General features: G+C 50.7%; 1 long non-coding RNA gene across 1 annotated transcript; it reads right to left on the bottom strand.

The window, feature by feature from the left end:
* Positions 1-14,414: 14,414 nt before the first annotated feature.
* Positions 14,415-19,098, bottom strand: LOC135973085 (uncharacterized). Its single transcript, XR_010589788.1, has 2 exons — positions 16,301-19,098; positions 14,415-15,647 (listed from the first exon to the last, which is right to left on the bottom strand). It is a non-coding gene; the product is annotated as an uncharacterized LOC135973085 (long non-coding RNA).
* Between the last annotated feature and the right edge of the window lie 1,484 nt (positions 19,099-20,582).

The raw sequence follows: 20,582 nt of genomic DNA, 5'->3' as shown, positions 1-20,582 counted from the left end.
CGGCAGACGGCCACCATCGCTACACAGGGCAGTGGGCACACGCTCCTGGTAGCCGGGACCAGCCCCCGGTCCCTCCGCCGCGAAACGCCCGCTCCTGATTGAGCCGAACAAGATCCGTCTCGTAGCTAATTAACCCTCCCCTCCTGCTAAGTCACTAGCCTGGGACTTAGAGACCTGACTCGGATTCCTGGCTCTTCCACAGGTTTCCTATCAGATGTTGGGATAAACTGCTTAAGCTGCCTCGCGGGTCCCCATCTGTAAAATGGGGATACCGCCTTCTGCTGCCCAGGGATGTTGAGAGGCTAGAATACATTATCGTGAGCTGCTCAGACACTGCCCCTGAGGGCCAGCGGGATACAGGTAGTTTCCTTCCCCTCTGTGTGGGCCAGCCAGTAGAGCCCCGTCAATGCACAAAGCTAATAGGCGACTAGGAACCCAAGGTACCTGAAGGCAACATGAGAACAAGTGAACTCCCCCCCCCCCCACACACACACACTGATCTACCATATGACCTGGGCCAAAATTCACGTCTTATTTTCCTTCCCATCCCCCATTTTAAGTTCCATTTACATTTAGCAACTGCTCTCATAAACTACTATGGAGTAGAGCTAGGTGAATTTTTTCCATCCAAAGCTTTTAACAAGAAATCTCCACCACCACCCCCATTCAGCAACCAACATTGTGAATTTGTGCCAATTGGGGAGGGGGAGAGTTTTAAACCAAGACAAGGAGTCGAAATGTTTCACACTGACATTTTCAAAATTAAGTGTTTTGATTTTTCCATTCAAAAATGACTTTTCAGTGTGATGTGTCCTTCCCTTTTATTTTTCAAAATGCTGAAGTTAAACAATGCTCAAAATCTAAAAAAAAGTTTCATGTCAAATTCTATATGATTTTCAGAATTGCCAGTGACCCAAATAATTCAGTATTCGCCTAGCTGTTCTACAGATTCCTGCACTAGCACCCACCGAAGCCAATGGAAACACCATTAACATTGATCTGTGCTGGATCACAACTTGTGCCATCGAAAAGCTGGGAGACTCCATGGCTTCAGGTAATATAAATGATTAGCTTTAAATACAGAAATCCCCACAATATTGCTCACTGGGGGCCTAATTCAAAGCCCACTGGTGTTAATTTGATTTCAATGGATCAGGCCCTAAAATTTTCAGTTTAAATTATTCTGATTTCCATCTTTCTCCCTTCCCTCCCCCTTCGACCCACTTCTCTAGGCTAATAATAATCTGTAGAACCAATAGCTTGCAGTACAGGAAAACTGAAATTCTCGGCAGGATAAAGCACGTCTTGTCCCAGTGGACATGAGAATTTGGACTTTAAACCCTCACTGATTCCTCAGTCTAGCAGTTCATTTTTGGTACTGACCAAGGAGAGGCTTTTGACTGTTTTAGACTGACCATGGTAATTTTCATGCTCTACAATGGGAAAGCATTTTAAAAGGGAAACTGATTCCGGAGAAGAAAAAACCTGATGGTCTGCACCCAGAGGTCATCCGGAGATCCTACAACAGAGCGCAGCCATTGAGTGGACACTTCCTAACACCACCACCTTGATGTTAGGAAGAAGCCTTCCAGAGTTGCTTGGGACCTGATCCGAAGCCCATTGAAAGTAGAGTTTCTATTGACTTGAGTGGGCTTTGGATCTGGCCTGTCCAGGAACAGCCGTGAGGAAGTCTTTGAGTTGGGGAAGGTTCTGTTTAATGGTTTCAGGGGGAGTGTCCTGACAGGGAAGTTTGGCGACAGATACAGCATTAGACTGAGACCCAGACTCTATCACTGACCTCCAGTAGGAGAGCTAGTTAGGAATTTTTTGGTAAGACTGTTGGAAAATTTTGCTTTGTCTAATCCAAAGCTTTCAGTGGGAAAGGGCCAGTTTTGACATGCAGGATGGACATTCAGATCAGATTACCACACCTGGGATATAGAAACATGGGTTCAAGTCTGCCCGATTCAGAGCAGAGGTCCTGAAAGCCTGTGGTGGCGGGGAAGGGGGGGGCATCAGAGGCAGAGCTGCAACATCTTCATCACTGTTTTTAGCTCTGGCTCATGATGCAAAGTCTGTAGAGCTGGGCTTGAACACTTGCCACTGAGGGTTTTCATGTGCAGCATAGATGTACCGTGAGTCTCCCCTGTCCCAAGCCAGGGCTCTACCCACCACTATGGAGTCAGCAGTTTCTTGAAAAGCTCTAGAATGTCTTGGTTTCAGCCCAGTGGGGAAAAGTTTTGAAGTCTCAAAAATTCCCAGGATTGGAAAACTATGATCGGGGGCAGGACACCTGACCTTTCTTTCCTCTCCCACCCTTTGTTTTGGGAGTCTAAGTTCTTCGGGGAGGGACTATGAATATGCACAACACCCAGCCCAAAGGGGCCTGGATCTCAGCTGAGGCCCTTAGCAGTACTGTAACCAATAACAACCTGCTATGCCAGAGGAAAGGCAAGGCTGCCCAATAGCAAGGTGAAGCATCTCGGTTGGTCTGAAAAGAGGCTTTTACTACAGGCCAGTTGGCAGCAATGCCCAGCTGCGAGCTGCCTGCTGTGCATCTTCACACCTCATTGCAACAGAAAATTCCCTGCAACGCTCCCCATGTACATGACCCTGAGGATTTTATGCATGCGGCCCTGTAAACAAACAGCAACAGAACAGCAGCTAGTGGCTGTGGCAATTAGGAAAATCATGTTGAAGGCAGAATCAATCAGCTGAGTGAGGTAGTTCAGGTCTCGCTAGGCAAACACCCCAGCAAGTGAGTTAAGAAGCAAGTCACTTCGTCACTAGCACAAAACAAGCAGGACACAAGAGTCTCTGTGATCACAACTCCTAATTCAGTTTGCTGGGAGGTTTCCAATCACAGCAGCCAGCTGCTGCCACATCTGTCCAGCTGGGGAGAAGAATCAGTGGAAACCAGTTTCTACCCCTAACCCCAGAAAACACCAACTTTTAATTCCCCTGGACAGAGTGCTGTCTGGCAGTTAGAGCAGGGACTGGGCCTCAGGACACCTGGATTCTATTGCCAGCTCTTCCAATGTCCAAGGTCTTGAATAAATCCCTTAGTCTCAGTGAACTGATCTGCAAAATGGGGTTAATCATGCTGAACTCACCAGACTAGTTACAGAGAGGAAGGATGGTCTTGTGGTTAAAGCATTGACCTTGGGCCTCCAAAGATCAGCATTCTAGTGACTTTGAGTAACTGTTGTGGTTCCTCACCTGAAAGATGGGGATTAGAGCTTTTCCTCCCTCACACATTTACAGTGTAAGATCTTTGGGGCAGAGACAGTCTTACCTTGTGCCTAGCACTGCTAGGACCTTAGGTGCTACTAGAATAGTACTGCCAATGCCGTTTTAAAAAGAGCTTGGTTAGGTTTTAATGGCCTGGAAAATACTCTGTGTTCCTAGTGAGGACTTTGCAGTGTCCAATACAGACAGCTCCTGTATAATGCACCCTATGTTTTACCAGGGGTGGAGTGCATACTGGGGCAGGACAGCCTTAGGGTAGGCAGCTGGGAGGGTGATTCCCAGCACAGCTTGATAGACACACACTAGCTCTGCTCAAGATAGCAGTGTGGCCACAGACAGCAGTAGAGGCTCAGGCTAGCCCCCTACATACATCCCCAGGAGGGTCAGTCGGGCTTGTACTGGGCAAGCATGGGCTAGCTACCCAGGGCCACATTGCTACTTTTAATACACTAGCTCGAGCAGGGCTGCCACAATGTCTACTCATGCCAGGAAGTGCCCTTGCAGCTGCTGTGTAGATGTATCCTTAGTCACTTCCCACAGACCACCAGCAGAGCTGAGTGTATTGAACAAAGCTGCTAATTCTTTTAGCTCAACCATGAGGCTTAGAGTACTAATTACAAGCTCCCAGTAACCTGTGACTTGACTGTCAGTGCTTTGGCAAGCACTTCCTTAATCAGAGAAGCCACTTGGTTGGCAGCTGCCTAGTCACAACTCTGTGTGTGTCCAAGAGGCATCCTGAAATACTGCCAGCTGCGCAAAGCAGGGAGGTGAGGCCTTTGCTGCCCCCTCTAGAGATCTGTGAAGATGGGGATCTGGACACCATGTTCCTCCAGCCCCAGACTAGACAATAAGGGGTTAAACAGGAGCCAGTGAAATGAGGGGCTCCCCTAGCTGAGAAGAGAGATGTTCTCACATGAGCTCATTCAGCCATGTTCCAGCACGGAGGGCCTTGGTACGAGGCATGGTTCATAAAGCCAGTTTAGCACACGCTCTCCCCCACAGACAGGCAGAGACACAGCCAGCCCTGAAGCTCCCAGCCAAACAGCTGAGGGTCACAAGCATTCAATCCAATGGATGGGTGCCATTCTGTAGACAGCAGTGGCTGCATAAATATATGCATTGTGGTCAGCGGCCAAGCACATACAGTCAGACTTGGCACCTCTTGTCCCTCACACATAGGCTCCCTCTAGTGAATTAAAGGAACAGATCCATGTATTCAGCTGGTACAGAAGACTTTTCGAGCAGAACAGCCTTATTTTAGGAGTAAGCAATGCAGCACGCAGGGCACACACAAAAACCAGTTAGTCACGGACCCATGTCCATGGAGGATTCTAACCCAGGCTCCAGTGTTTTTCCATTCAAATGTCACAGATGGAAGCTCCAGCAGAAAGCTACTGTACAAACCAGCGCATATCAAGCAGGGAGGCCTCTTGCCAGGGGTGATCATTATTTGTGCACTAGAGAATGAGCCGGCGCTCCCAGACTGAATTAGCAGAAAATTAAACATATGTCTCCATTCACCAAGGTAAAGAATGATACGTGGATCCATTCTGATTCCATCTATTTCAATTACCATCAAGGACATACTGAGTCTATCCCGCAGGAGCACAGAAAACCAGGTCAGATTCGGCTTGTCACCTGGCTTCCACACTGGGCTAGTCTTAGAACAAGGACTTGTGGGACCCTGCACTTTGAGGCTCTCCCTTGCCCTGTGCTATTAGCCTGAAGCTCAGTCTGCTCCCCACAGCTGGCAGTGGGGCTGGAGGAACACAAAACTCACAGCCCTTCCTCTCCCATGTCCTGGCAGGCTGGTCCCAGAGATGCTTGTATTACTGTAGAAATCCAAACCGCCTTTAGCTCCATGTGTTTCCTGGACTGGACAGCTACGTCTGCCTCAGATGGACTAGGATTAGGAAGATGGTCTGCCTGTCAAAACAACTTTTAATGGCTATCAGCTAAATGTAACCTTAGCCCCGAATACCACACTGGCATCACCAATGTGAGTTACATGCTCCCTACCCCAGCGATCTATTACACGTTATGTCTGCACAGTAACAACAGCTCCCCCTGCTGGCATGAAGAATTCATACACCTAGACCTATCATACTGAAAACTGCACAGGAAATTGCCTTTTCTATCTTTGAAGCATGTGCTACTAGAGAAGCTGTGTGGTTTTGGGGATTAAATACAGTGCTAGAAATCATATTCTAAGTACCAATCCCATCCCTAACAGTGAATCACTGTTGACCACGGTCCTTGGGCCTTTCAGTGCCTCAGTTTTACCATCACAATATGGGGGCTAGTACTTCACTCACAGGGATGAGGTGAATAATTAGTTAATGTCTGTATGATTCTAAGTATTATTATTATGAGGTATCACTGGATGGGTCCCTGCATCTCTTGGTAAATGCAGAGTTGGCTCCACACCACCCATGCTGCTGAGCCCTCTCCATAGGTCCATGTTTGATGAAGCAGGTAGGTGGATACTCAAAGCCCATTGTTCTAGAGGCTGATTCAATGACCTATGATGCAAAAAGTATAAATATAAATTATATAGTTATAATTCCAGGGTGTATAACACGAGTGTCACATGGAGATAATTGTCCTGTCTACTTGGCACTGGTAAGGCCTCAATTGGAGTACTGTGCCCAGTTCTAGGTGCCACACTTTAGGAAATATGTGGACAAATTGGAGAGAGTCCAGAGGAGGGCAACAAAAATGATAAGAGGTTTAGAAAACCCAACCTGTGAGGAAATGTTATAAAAACTGGGCATGTTTAGTCTCGAGAAAAGACAACTGAGGTGGGACCTGATAAGTCTTCAAATATGTTATGGGTTGTTATAAAAAGGACTGATCAATTGACTGACCAACTGAAGGTAGGACAAGAAGCAACGGGCTTAATTGGCAGCAAGGGAGATGTAGGTTAGACATTAGAAAAAGATTTAACTATAAAGATAGTTAAATCTAGATTTGGCTTCCAAGGCAGGTTGTGGGATCCCCATCACTGGAAGCTTAAGAACAGGTTAGACAAATTTATCAAGATGGTCTAGGTTTACTTGGTCCTGCCTCAGAAACAGGAGACTTGACTAGATGACCTCTTGAGGTCCCTTCCACCCTTACATCTCTATGATTCTATATCACCACATAGCAGTCTAAGCTTGGGAAAAAGTGGGGATAGCTGGTAGTGGCTTAGTGGGGACCAGCATGACTGCCTTTGCATTGTGATGCTGTAGTTCCAAGCTGTAGCAAAACAGCTACAAGCAATTTGTCCCAGAAGGAAGTGCGAGGCCCCATGTCTAAGCAATCTATGGGAGTTGGGCACTTACAGGGCCGGCTCCAGGCACCAGCCCTCCAAGCATGTGCTTGGGGCGGCACCTGGAGGGGGGCAGCACTCACCCGGGGAGAGCGGGGCCACGGCCAGGCTCGCTGCCCTCCTCCTGGCGCTCCGGCTGGTCGGGGAGAGCAGGGCCCTGGCCGGGCTCTCCGCCCTCCTCCTGGCGCCCCGGCCAGTCAGGGAGAGCGGGGCCACGGCGGGCTCGCCACCCTCCCCCGGTGCTCCGGCCGGCCAGGGAGAGCGGGGCCGTGGCCGGGCTTGCCGCCCTCACCCCAGCACTCCAGCTGGCCGGGAAGAGCGGGGCCGCCCTCCCCCGGCGCTCCGGCCAGCCGGGGAGAGTGGGGCCGCGGCCGGGCTCCGCGCCCTCCCCTGCCGCACTCCCCGCTGGGGGGTGGGGGGCGGCGTGAGGCTTTTTTGCCTGGGGCGGCAAAAAAGCCAGAGCCAGCCCTGGGCACTTATTGACTCTTATAACATTCAGGGTGCAATCCCAGCCAGTGAGGGGTTGGCCACCACTTGCCCTACATCCTTGGGTGCCTTACAATGCTTTGCTGCTGTAGCTCCAAGCATGGGATGCTCACAACCAGCCTGCAATTCACACCCTGAAGTGTTTGCGTGCTAGATTGAGCTGCTGATCCAGCAGCTCAGACCCCAGCAGCCGGTCTACAGCCCCATTCTGGCTTTCACCAGCCTTGATTGCAACCAGCAAGGGCCCCCCCCTCCCCCCGCAAGTCTTGTATTCCAGAGAGCTCCAACATTGAAGGAGCAGGGTGGGAATAGTGTCTTGGGAGGTGGGGAGGCTAAATGATCAAATCCTCAGAGAAAGAAGCGTAACAGACTGAATGGCAGCTTCAATGCTTCTTAGGCGAGGTCTACACTGCGGGGTGGAGGGGGTGTTGACCTAAGATACGCAACTTCAGCTATGCAAATAGCGTAGCTGAAGTCGGCATATCTTAGGTCAATTTACCTGGCCGTGAGGACAGCGGCGAGTCGACCGCTGCCGCTCCCCCGTTGACTCCGCTTCCACCTCATGCCGCGGTGGGGTTCCGGAGTCAACGGCAGAGCGATCGGGGAATTGATTTCATCGTGTCTACACTAGACGCAATAAATCAATCTCCGATAGATCGATCACTACCCGCCGATCCGGCAGGTAGTGTAGACGTACCCTTAGAGTGTTTCCTGGGGGAAATTGCAAAGCAGAAATTTCACAAGTGTGCAAGGAAAACGGTCTCTTTGGATGGTTTCATGAAAAGGTAAAAGCAACACAATTTCACTAGACCCAGTGCTCAAGTTTTACCCTAAGCACTAAGGGCAGCAAGAACTGGTGGCTGGGGAATTCTTTTAAAGGACACAGATCAGGTAAGTCACCTCCTTCCAGAGGGCTTTTCATTTCCTTCCCTAGTTAGTTTAGTGCTGAGCTGACAGCCCAGACAGTAAGTCCTGTAGTTAGTGTCAGAACAGGCAGCAAGAATGTAAACTCTCCTATATCACCCCAACAACGGAGTTCGCCCTGGCTCACGGTTGCAGCAGGGTTTGCTCACCACCAGATGGACTGCAAAGCCACATTTGACATTGTGTTAGGGAACACTACTTCTCCAGGGCATGTTCTACGATGGTCCCATTTGCTAGTGGGGACAAAGCCCATAAGTGGGAGGAGAATGTGCTCCTCATAGACCTTCCCATGGGCTGGGTGAGGTAAGAACCCACTACATCATCATGTCACATGTCTGGGCTTCAGTTTCCCTTCTTCTCATTGGTGGCCTCCTGTCTCTCCACAGCAGATGGGAGAGTTGAGGTTCAGCCTTCAGGCCAGCCTTCTTATTACAGCCCTTCCCTTCTGGGTGTAAGCGGGGGAATGGTCCCGCTATTGTGGGGAACTTTCCTGGCTTCTGCACTACCCCGGTGAAGTGGGCTAGCGAAAGGATCCGAGTCCTCGCTCCCACTTCCTTTACCCAGAGGCCTCCCTGCCCTTGAGGACTCCCCTTCCACTCTCCTGTCTGGCAGTGTCCTCGTAAACCCCGACAAGGCTGGGCCCAGGATTCCTGGGGGGCTCGACCCCCAACCCTGCTGTGGTCACCCAGGACAGGGGCTAGGGTGTCCCCACTCCGGGGTACTCTCTCTGCACTGGGCACCTCCCTGACCCACTGATCATTTCATACAATTTAAAGCAAATACAAGTTGTTTAATTAACAATTAATTTTAAAAAAGAATAAGGAAAAATGGGAAAGGTTAAAGGAAAACACATCATCCTGCTCTGTGGCCGGGAACATTACAAACAGTGTCTCTGGAACGTCAGGGCAGTTCAGTCTGTTCCTTGTAGGTCCCAGGCCTGCTTCTCAGGCCCTGTCTGTGCTGCAGGGACGCTGTGGGTTGGACACTTGCTCTGGTGGTGGCCACACGCTCTCAGGCTCTAGGTGGCAGGACCCTTCTTCCCAGTGTCGCCCCCGCCCGGTCGGGGTTATGATCCCCCTGCAAGGCCTCTTGGCTGAGGCGTCTCCCTGTGCTGGGCCCACTGCCCAGGGTCCCCCTCACTCTCCCCAGCTGCTCACCGCACTCGGACTGCACACGGCTCCGGACTGCCCCAGCCCCAGCTCCGGACTGCTCCAGCCCCGGCTCCAGCTCCACTCTGCCTCAGTACGGCTGCTGCTGCTGCTCTGCCTTCAGCTCCCTGGGCTGCTTCTCTGGCCTCTCTGGCTCTGGTTGCTGCAGCTCTGCCCCCAGGACAGCTCTGTTCTGCAGGCTGCTTCTGTGACTCTGCTCCCAGCTCTGACCTGCTTACTGGCTGCTTGTCTGGCCCCTCTGGCTCTGGTTGCTACAGCTCTGCTCCCAGGGCAGCTCTGCTCTCTCTGGGCTGTGCTCTGGCTTTGGGGCTGCAGCTCTGCTCCCAGCAGCTCAGCTCGGGCCCCTGCTCTCTCCTTAGCTCGGCCCCACTCTGTCTGACTCAGGCCATTCCAGTTCACACGGAGGACGGGACCCCCCCGGCCTCCTGACTCTCTGATTAGCCTGCCCACCCTGTCAATCAGGCTGATCTGGAGCATTGGCCTCTCCCCATTGTTCCTGGGGACAGTCAGTCTCAGGCTCCTGATTTACCATCGACCCTTCCCCTTTTAGTGCTGGGAGCTAGCCAACCAAAACACCCCCACTGAGTGTTAGTAAGGGGGCAACAGTCCCCTTACATAGGGTTAGCATATTTCAGCAAGCAAAAAAGAGGACGGGAGGAGCCCCGCCCTAGCCCTGCCCCTCCCACTTCCCGCCCCCCCAGAACCCCCAACCCTCCCCCCGTTCCTTGTCCCCTGACTGCCCCCTCCTGGGACCCCTGCCCCTAACTGCCCCCCAGGACTCCACTCCCTATCTAAGCCTCCCTGCCTCTTGTCCCCTGACTGCCCCAACCCTTATCCACCCCCCCCACCCCCAGACAGACCCCTGGGACTCCCACGCCCCATCCAACCACTCCCCACCCCCTGACAGCCCCCCCAGAACTCCCAACCCATCTAAACCCCTCTGCTCCCTGTCCCCTGACTGCTCCGATCCCTCTCCGCACTCCTGCCCCCTGACAGCCCCCCCAGAACTCCCAACCCATCTAAACCCCTCTGCTCCCTGTCCCCTGACTGCTCCGATCCCTCTCCCCACTCCTGCCCCCTGACAGCTCCCCCCCTGAACTCCCAGCCCCCCACCCCCCCGCTCCTTGTCCCCTGACTGCCCCCTCCTGGGACCCCTGCTCCTAACTGCCCTCCAGAACCCCACCCCCTACCTAAGACTCCCTGTTCCTTGTCCCCTAACTGCCCCCTCCTAAGACCCCCCCCAACTGCCCCCCAGGACCCTACCCCCTACCTGTACCCTGACTGCCCAAAACTTTCTCCACTCCCCCCAAAAAGCCCCCCCCCCGTTTCTTGACTGCCCCCTCCAGAACCTCCCTGCCCCTTCTCCTGCCCCCTGGCCCCCTTACCCTGCTGCTCAGAACAGGGTGTTGGGCTCTGTGCGAGCCGAGCCGGACACGTGGCTGCGCTCCCCAGAACAACAAAACCCGGTCCCTGGCCCTGCACAGTGCTGCCGGACTGGGCTGCAGGGGAGAGCTGCCGGCTCAGAATGCAGGGCGGATCCGGCTCCTCTACAGCTGCTCCGGAATCCAGCCCGGGACTTTCCTGCAGCCCTCCCAGCTGCTCGCTCTGCTCTGCCGGGGGAGGGGGGAAATCCCGGACATTTTGAGTGCTTTACAAATTCCCCCCAGATGCTATTTTTAGCACAAAAAGGAGGACATGTCCGGGTAAATCTGGACGATGGTAACCCTACCTTACATTGGAATCAAGTCCAGTCCCTCCCTCAGGGTGGTAAAGGGTTTCTGCCCTCCCTGAGCTAAGCAGCTTTTGTCCTCCCTGGCTTTTGCCCTGTGTTGATGCCAGGATGTGCTCACAACTTCAGTCTACAAAGGGTCACATCACCTTTCCCTGGGCCTCAGTCATTCTGCTGCCCCCTCAAGGGGGGTGGGGGTCGGGGTCAGGGAATCATTCTTAGCCTTGCCCAGACAATGGCTTTACCCTGCGCCGACAGAGGTGATCTGCACCAGGTGGGACTCATGGGGGAGAGGGTGTCCATACCCAACCCCTTATGATGGAACCCTGTAATGTGGGCTGTCCACCCTCCAACTCATCACTACCCTGCTTATCTGCAGGGCCACTCCCTGCAGCCCCTTCTCCAGGGTTTTCTGCAGCCCCAACTCCAGGCATCCCTTCTGGCCTTTTACTTAGCCCACCCCTCAGCTGTGCGCTTCTCTTCTCCAGAGCTCCAGCCCCTCCCGGCTGAGCCAGGCTCAGGCTGCCTCTTATAACCCCGGCAGGCCTAGCTCTTGCTCACATATTCAATCACCCGTTCTCTGGCCTCTCAGGTCCACAACCTGGGAGCCAGGCAGGCACAGCAGAGGCTGAGTTCAACTCCCTTAAAGGACCCATCTCGCCTTGTGACAGGTCAGTGACCAATGGGTGCCAGTGGTGGTGACTCCGATATGGAAACCTGACCCCTAGGAACTGGGCTGAGCCCATGAACTCATTTCTCTCAGGGATCCATGGTAAAAGGAGGAGTCAACCCTTTAACAGTCACTGAAGCCATGCACTCCCTGGCCCTGACTAGAACATACCAGCTGTGGAGGCAAAAGAGGGGAAGAATATACATTTTACTCGAGAAAGGTTTGATATATGAACAGGAGACGGCAGAAAGACAGAGCTTATTAGAATCCACCGAGTACATCGGCGTAATGCTGTCAGGCCCTTTCAGTGTCACACACGGAGGGCTGTAGACAAGCTGGAATGCCAAGAAGAGTAGACAATCACCAGAGTCGCCGCCTATGAAATTGTACGTGCTCAGGGAATTGGAGATTTGTGGATAATAAGAGGGAGCGTGTTATAAACCTGGAGTGATATTAAGAGGGTTTGACTATAATCGTGAAAGCAATAAACCCAAATCTTTAAATCCATCTAATACCCTACAATCAACTGTCAAATTATCTGTTATCCTATGACAGCTGAATAAGCAGCAAGCACTGCCAGGTGTGCTGAGAGGGGAGGGGCATGCAGGGAGGGAGGGCGAATCAGGGATTAGGCAACACAAGGAAGGCAGCCAATGGAACTGGGAAATAAATGCCCACTTTAGAGAGGCTAAGACAGAACCTGCCCTGCTAGATGGTGCTGTGGACATGTGTCATCACCTCATAACCAGAGACAGGTGAAACTCGAAGGGTTCGGAGTTTGGGGTTTGAGGACACTGGTGCATACGGCATCTGGAGAATGAGGCTACGGATCTGGTGGAATGGGCCATGAGACAAAAGTGGCTTTACAGGCCCGGGGAGGTCCCAAGTTAGTGAGCCAAGGAAGTAGCATCATTATACCAACCATTCCATACCAAAGGGGATCACTGAACAGAGACAGAGCCCCCGCCCCAGCTCAGTGAATTCTGCAAGCACAAGTCAGAGGTAGGGCATCCTCTGAAGTGGACGGCCACCAGTAGCCCTTAACTGAGCTCAATGCCTCACCCTTTTATCCATGTAAGAGCAGCCTTCCTTTCTCTCTCTCCCCGATGCCTCTGTGTGGCTGAACTTGAGATGTTCAGTGGCCAGATCTGACAAGCTGGTCTTGGGAAAAAACCCACTTTGGGTCACTTGTCCTTGTGAAGGACTAAAATAGAAGTTACTAGAGCAGGAAATTCTAAATGAGGTGGGAGTAATTTCTTAAAAGGCTTTGGCAATAAGTGGAGTTTTCATAATTTCTCCTAAAATGTCAGAAGCTGAGACAATAGCAGGTCAGCGGGGGTTGGGATAATTAGTGTAATGTTGTTTTGACCTTTCAAGACAGCCCAGAAATAGAGCAGGAATGCAAAGGCTTCCAACACCACTGTAACCTTCAATACTGAGACTGTTATGTGAATGCCCATTGGAATGCAGCATTACCATGCCTCAGGCTTGGTTACACACACCCTGAATCAAGAGTCAGGCCTTGAAATATTGTATTAGGTATAACATACTGATTCCATTCCAGTTTTACAATGGATCCTGTTTAGATCCAGGGCTCATTTATACCAGTGAGCCACCACTTAAAGTAGGCTTAAAGTAGTATTGTGACCAACTAGGTTTTGACTGGCTGGCCATTATGGATGGTATCAAATTATGTTAGGCCTTGGCTACACTTGTAGATGTACAGCGCTGTGATTTAAACCTGACTTTGTGCAGCTGAGTAGGGAAAGCGCTGCAGTCTGTCCACACTGACAGCTGCCCAGCGCACTGTCGTGGCCACATTTGCGGCAACTGCAGCGCTATTGGGAGTGGTGCATTATGGGCAGCTATCCCACAGAGCACCTTTTCCCATTCTGGCGCCGTGGGTTGTGGGAAGGGGGCGTGGGTGCGGGGCATTCTGGGTCCTGTCCCAACGCCCCGTGATGCATCGCTTCGCATCCCAGAAATCCCTTTGTTTCCGTCCACCATTGGCGCCATCTTTCAACGGTTTCTGTGCAGCGTGATCTGTCTGCGGGAAATGGAGTCCGAACTGCTGAGGCGTATGCTGACGAGTCTCGCCAGCACATCACGTTTGGCTATTGAACTATTCCTTAAGATCCAAAGTGACAGTGAGAGTGAGGGTGAGGAGTCCGACGATGCTATTGAGCCGCGTAACACGTATGACACGAAATTGCTTGTGGCATTCACGGACATGCTCAGCACCGTGGAACGCCGCTTTTGGGCTCAGGAAACAAGCACCGAGTGGTGGGATCACATCATCATGGAAGTCTGGGATGACGAGCAGTGGCTGCAGAACTTTCAGATGAGAAAAGACACTTTCATGGGACTGTGTGAGGAGCTCGCCCTCACCCTGCGGTGCAAGGACACGAGATTGAGAGCTGCCCTGCCAGTGGAGAAGCGGGTGGCTATTGCAATCTGGAAGCTGGCAACTCCAGACAGCTACCAGTCGGTCGCAAACCAGTTTGGAGTGGGAAAGTCGACCATTGGAATCATGTTGATGCAAGTTTGCAAGGCTATTAATCGCATCCTACTCAAAAGAACCGTGACTCTGGGTAACATGCAGGAAATAGTGGATGGCTTTGCACAAATGGGGTTCCCTAACTGTGGAGGGGCGATAAATGGGACACACATTCCTATTTTGGCACCACCCCACCTGGGATCTGAGTACATTAATCGGACGGGGTATTTCTCTATGTTTCTCCAGGCGCTTGTGGATCACCGTGGGCGTTTCATTGACATTAACACAGGCTGGCCCGGAAAGGTGCATGACGCACGCATCTTTCGGAACACTTGGCTGTTCAGGAAGATGCAGGCTGGGACTTTTTTCCCAGAGCGGAAGATCACAGTAGGGGAAGTTGAAATGCCCATTGTGATCCTTGGAGATCCCGCTTACCCGTTAATGCCGTGGCTCATGAAACCCTACACAGGGAGCCTTGACAGCAGCAAGGAACGGTTCAACTACAGGCTGAGCTGGTGCCGAATGACTGTGGAGTGTGCCTTTGGCTGTTTAAAGGGCTGCTGGCGATCTCTGTATGGGAAGCTGGACTTGGCCAAAAACAGCATCCCCACGCTTATATCCATGTGCTGTGACCTCCATAATATTTGTGAAGGGAAGGGTGAAAGCTTCACTTAGGCATGGACCTCCGAGGTTCAATGCCTGGAGGCTGAATTTGCACAGCCAGAGAGCAGGGCTATTACAGGGGCCCAGCGCGGGGCTGCAAGGATTAGGGATGCCTTGAGGGAGCAATTTGAGGCTGAAAACCAGCAGTGATATCTGGTGCCCTGCATGGGAGTGAAGTGCAGTAGTTCCAATCTTTAGGAATCAATGTCTGCTAAGCAGACAAGCAGACTTGCAGTGCCTGTTTATTTCCTGGGCTAAGGAGTCTTTTACTTTATGCAATAATTATGAATGTTTTCAAAGCCAAAGAATCCATTTATTGAAAAGAAAAAAAAATTATTTATTGAAAAGAAACAAGGGGGTGGAGTGGGGGACGGTACAATCACAGATTCGCGTATGTCCTGTCTGGTGTGTTATGCAGTGAGTGCTGCACTTCAGGACAGCTATACTGCATGGTGATGGGGGTTGAGTGCAGAGGGTAAGGGTCGTGGTTTTCAGGGCTGGGTGGTGAAGATACTGGTGTTGGAGTCAGCGGGTGGCGTGAAGAACACGGAAGTTGGGGATAGTGGGTTGGAGGTGACAATGGGGCACAATGGAAAGAGTTTTGGGACAAGGGCTGTAGGGGGGGTGGCGTTTGCGTTTGCGGTACTGCTCCTCTTTCTGCATGGCTACCAGCTCCTGGATAGCATCTGCTTGGCGCTCCAGGATGCTTATGAGCCTATCAGTGCTTTGCTGCTGATGCGCGGTGCTTTGTCGCAGGTGCGCTGTGTTTTCCTGGCGGATCCTGCTTTCTCTCTCCCTCCAGTTCTGTGCTTTCTCATTCTCTTTAATAGATTGCTGCATCACTTCTTGCAGCATGTCTTCTTTGCTTTTTCACAGTCTCTTCCTGAGTCTTTGCAGTCTCTGAGCAGGCGATAAGAGGGACGGCTGAGGTCTCAAGGTTGATGCAGCTGTATAGGCAAAATGCAACATTTAACAGAGGCAGCATTGTTTATACCAGACAGAGTAATGATTCCCCCCGCACTTAAGGAGTAGAAAACACACAGGGTCTACACAATAGCATAATTTTCCCATCCGAAACAGAGCACATGTATCCCATGGGAGCCTCAAAATGGTGAGTAAGGGGGACTGATTGTTTCAGGGCTGCACTGTCCTCTGGGTTTCTGTGCCTTGGGGAGAGCCAACAGCTTCAGGGGGCACCTACACTGAATACTGTCCCAACATTTTCCACAGGAGTTCGTCCTGGACGATATCTCGCTGCTGAGGGTGACCTGGGAAGCAAGGGAGGGTCTTCTACTGCAATGTGGCTTCTGCCCTGGCCCATATGCAGCTTGCCTCTGTGCAGCAATGGTCCCCTTGCAGCAGTGGTGCGGACACGTTAACCTGGCTGGGACAAGGACCATGGTGGCTCTCCCGATAAACCCGCGCAAGCGCATTGCACACGTTCTGGATGAGACATTCGAGGAGATTACCGAGGTCAATTACCGCGATGTGATAAACCACATCAATGCACTATTCCGCATCTAGGCATGCATGCCTAACCCTCCTCTCCCAAAGAGCCCGCACCGAAAAAATTCCTTCTCGAAAAAAAAAAAACGCTTACCGGGAACCTGCTCTTCTGTTTGTCCTCCACCAAGTACCGGCCGCTGTGACTGGCTACCTTCCTCCTGGCTCGAGAAGAGCTCCTGGCTGCATGGCTCCAGGGATTCCGGGGTGTCTCCATCCGGTCCACCACCATCACTCCCGTTTTCCTCCTCCCCCTCCCCCCCACCAGCTCTGAAGTGTCCATGGTGGAGGTGGGGTTAACCCCAAGTATCGCATCCAGCTCTTTGTAGAATCAGCAGGTCGTGGGGGGAGCACCCGAGCGGCCGTTTGCGTCGCGGGCTTTGTGGTAGGCACTCTGCAGCTCCTTCACTTTAATTCTGCACTGCAGGGCATCCCGGTCATGGCCCCTTTCCATCATGTCCTTTGATACCTTCCCGAAGGTATCGTAATTCCTACGGCTGGAGCGCAGCTGGGACTGGACAGCTTCCTCCCCCCAAATACTGATGAGGTCCAGCAACTCACCATTGCTCCATGCTGGGGCTCGCTTGGCGCGTAGAGGCATGGTCACCTGGAAAGATTCGCTGATAGCACTCCACACCACGCCAGGCTGAGCAAACAGGAAGGGGATTTTTTAAATTCCCAGGGAATGTAAAGGGTGGGTCACATGGTTGGTTACCTGAGGCCAGGGCAGTAGAGTTTGAACTGATGACCAGAGTGGCTAGAACAGGCATTGTGGGATACTGCCGAATAATTCTGGAGGCCATTCACAGCGCATTGGGCGGCCACACTGGTGCCGCAGTGCTGCAGCGGCAGCGCAATACTCGCTATTTCTCTCGGAGAGGTGGAGTACATGCAGCGCTGCAACCATGGAGATACAGCGCTGCAAATGTCTTGCCAGTGTGGACAGGGAGTGAGTTACAGCACTGGGGGAGCCTTTATAGCGCTGTAACTCGCAAGTGTAGCCAAGACCTTAGCTCATTGATCTAAAGCCTCAGACTGACAGGTTTTAACTCAGCGGCAAGGACAGTTAGCTCGCATGTGCTAGGCAGCTTTTAGCAGTGCAGTAGCTGGGTCCAGTGAGAACTGTAGGATCAGGGAGTCCTCACTTTGTATGGATGTACAAGGCACCTGCCTAGGGATCCAAGTTTTGCACAGTGTTGAGGCCCAGTCAGAATATACATGCAGTCTAACACAGTGAATTGTTTGCTATTACTAGTCACTCTCACTTGTAGAGTATGACTGCATATTTTAGATACAGGGTTGTTACCGTCATCCACGCCCCACTGATTTTGGGAAGTATTAACTGTCCAGTACAAGGGGAAATCAGAGACCTTGTTGAAAATCCAGGGAAAGTTCCTTTTTATGACATGAATTTTTCATATTAAATACATGATACATGTATTAAATACTGTTTTGTTCTTGTATGGCATTATCTTAAAGGTCAAGTAGTTGGGTGGAGGTTGCATCTGATAGGTATAAGATGTGGAGGTGCCAAAAGGTGCATATACTATTTCGGGAGGTTATATCTCCATAATATCCAACATGAGTGAGTTTCTGCACTCAGAAGCATGTGATAATATGTATAGAATTTTCAGCTGTTGCATTTTAAGTTATTAACCGGCATTGCTGATTGAAACACATCATTGCAGGTGGGGAGGTAGGGCTGTGTGGTTTTTTTGGCTTGCATTTATTTACAAAGGTTTCAAGCTTGCAGAGATTCAAGACATGTACCACAATCCACACTGGTGAATTCTACCCTCAGGCTGGGCAGTGCAGGCCTCGCATTGGCTTTAAAAGGGTCATAGTGCACAATCAACGCTTCCCCCCTCATCGCCCTCTACCTGATAAAACGGGGGGAGGGATAGCTCAGTGGTTTGAGCATTAGCCTGCTAAACCCAGAGTTGTAAGTTCAATCCTTGAGGGGGCCATTTAGAGAACTGAGGTAAAAATCTGTCTGGGGATTGGTCCTGCTTTGAGCAGGGGGTTGGACTAGATGAACTCCTGAGGTTCCTTCCACCTCTATTATTCTATGTCAGTCTAGTATGATTATTCATATTGCAGTGAAGACTAGGAGCCCTAATCACAGACCAGGACCCCATTGTGCTAGGCACTGGCCAGTCAGAACAAAAAGTTGGTGCCTCTCTAAAAGATTTTACAGTCCAAGTATCAGAAGACAATACATGGAGGAGACAGATGGGAGAGCACAAGGAAACAATGAGACCATCTTGGTCAGCACAGTAGGCAGTGGTCTCAGCACACCAGCTGTCTTTGTGCTGAAATAAGAACTACCCCAAAATGGCAAATGAACACAGTTTTGCTCCCAGGCCAGCTTGGTTTATATTTTTTCTTGTCTCCATTAAACTAGCCCAAAAAACACCTTTAGCAAAAAAGTTACTTATCTGGGTAACTGATTCTTTGAGATGACTTGAAGAACATCTAATATGCAAGAATCTTTAAGTTAAGGGATTGTTCACTTCCAACCCTGTATTCATTTAGATTCGTAGACTGGGGGAAGGACCACTATGATCATCTAGTCTGACCCTCTGCATGACAAGGCCATAGATCCACTCATATTTGACTCAAACCAAGATTTCCTGAATCCTCATGAAATAGTCTGGAAAGGGCCCGGTTTCCTTGGCTGCCTTAGCGTCAGCTGTATACAAGTCCCAGCTCGATGAATTGTGCCTTAGATAAATGGTACAATGAGCTCATGACCAGCATTAACACTACAAAACAAACAAGGCAGATTTAGTCTAGATTCAGGCAGACAGCCACACGCCCACTACAATAATAGGCCTATTTGTGAATTATAAGGATAAAAAGCTACATTATTAGCAACATAGGTAGGGCTTTTCACAAGGCTAAAGCAGCTCTGCAGAATTGCAAACGAGAATGCAATGTATTCTGAAGCAAACTGGTCCAAACCCCAGTTGCAAAGGACCCTCATTCCTAGAGCTAACTGGAATTTGCATGGCAGGCTCAAGTAAATCCATACTCAGCAGTTTCTACTCCAGACAATTGGGAAATGAATCAATGCAATACGAGTGGCCTCCCTTGTGCTATTTATTTTCATATTACATTAAACCCTGATTTTCAGGGCACCGCAGGATTTTAGTACTGATGATGCAAAAAGATGTTGCCCAGAGGGTAAGCTGGAGGTTTGACAGCTGATGACTAGCACATATGGCACTCTGGGAAGGTGGTTTGGGCACATGGGGCAGATCCTCAGCCAGTGCAAGCTTTCACCACTCCAGTGACATCAATGGATCTTTTGTTATTGGGGAGAGAATACAGCTCCTCTTTCCCTGCCCACTGTAAACAAGCGTGGAAGTGACCTGAAGTGTGTTTGGTTGGGGCTTGGACTCTTTGTTCCCTCTCCCCAGAGCCCACAACAAGCAGAATTCCCCACCATCCACCCCCTTCCATTGTCTGCCATTGGATCCAGCGACGATGGATGAGCACAGAACAGCAGGAAAATTGCTAACAATGTTGACTTTGAAGACCCCCAAGCTTGGGACAGTTTTGCTCTCAGACTCCTCTCTACTAGATCACTCTCTGGTTTTGATCATCTCTAGGCCTTATTCACAGAGACAGTAGATGCTCTTTGCTTCCTGTCTAGCATGATAGCCCATAAATAAGCAGCACAGTCTGGTAGTTAGGCATCTGTTAACTTTTGCACCCAGCCTTTGTGGCCAGTGCAAATATTATCAGAGTCAGTTATCTGCAGGAGGAGAACACCACTTACATAACAGAGACCAGCTAAGATTCTCAAAGCACTTTGGAAACCCTCATCAGAAGGCCAACATGAGGTTGGGGCCTTTATACCCATATGTCCATGGTAAACTGAGGCAAGAAGTTCAACTATAGTTTGCTAACGCCCACAAAGCAATTCAGGGTCAGAATTAGGAGTCACACAGTCCTGACCCCCAGACTCCTTCTTTGACCACCAGATTTACTTCCTGATATGCAATTTATGAATCAGGATAGGTAACTTTAGTGAAGAGAGCAGTACACTTGCTAATGTAATTGCTAGTAATCATTTTGTCCAGAAAACAGAGCCCTCTAAAGACATGAAACCAAAACCACAGTAGGTATGAATCAGTGTAGCACCATTGAGTCAAAGGAATGCCAGCTGAGTATCTCATTCACTGTGTGCATCTAGTACCTTCTGTTTGTAACATATACCGGCAAATATAAAGTCACTACAGACTCTGAGGTTTTTCCCAGCTGCCCAAAGGAGCTGGATGCCTAGTTCCCATTAATTGGGAAAGAATCCCCAAAACCTCTAGGCAGCTTTGAAAACACCCATCTTAGTGTTTAGGACGGGGTGGGCAAACTTT

The sequence above is a fragment of the Chrysemys picta genome, chromosome 8 (genome assembly GCF_011386835.1).
Source record: "Chrysemys picta bellii isolate R12L10 chromosome 8, ASM1138683v2, whole genome shotgun sequence".
In the NCBI taxonomy this organism is placed as follows: Eukaryota; Metazoa; Chordata; order Testudines; family Emydidae; genus Chrysemys; species Chrysemys picta.
The sequence above is the reverse complement of the archived record's forward strand: the minus strand, read 5'-3'. Positions and strand labels throughout refer to the sequence as shown.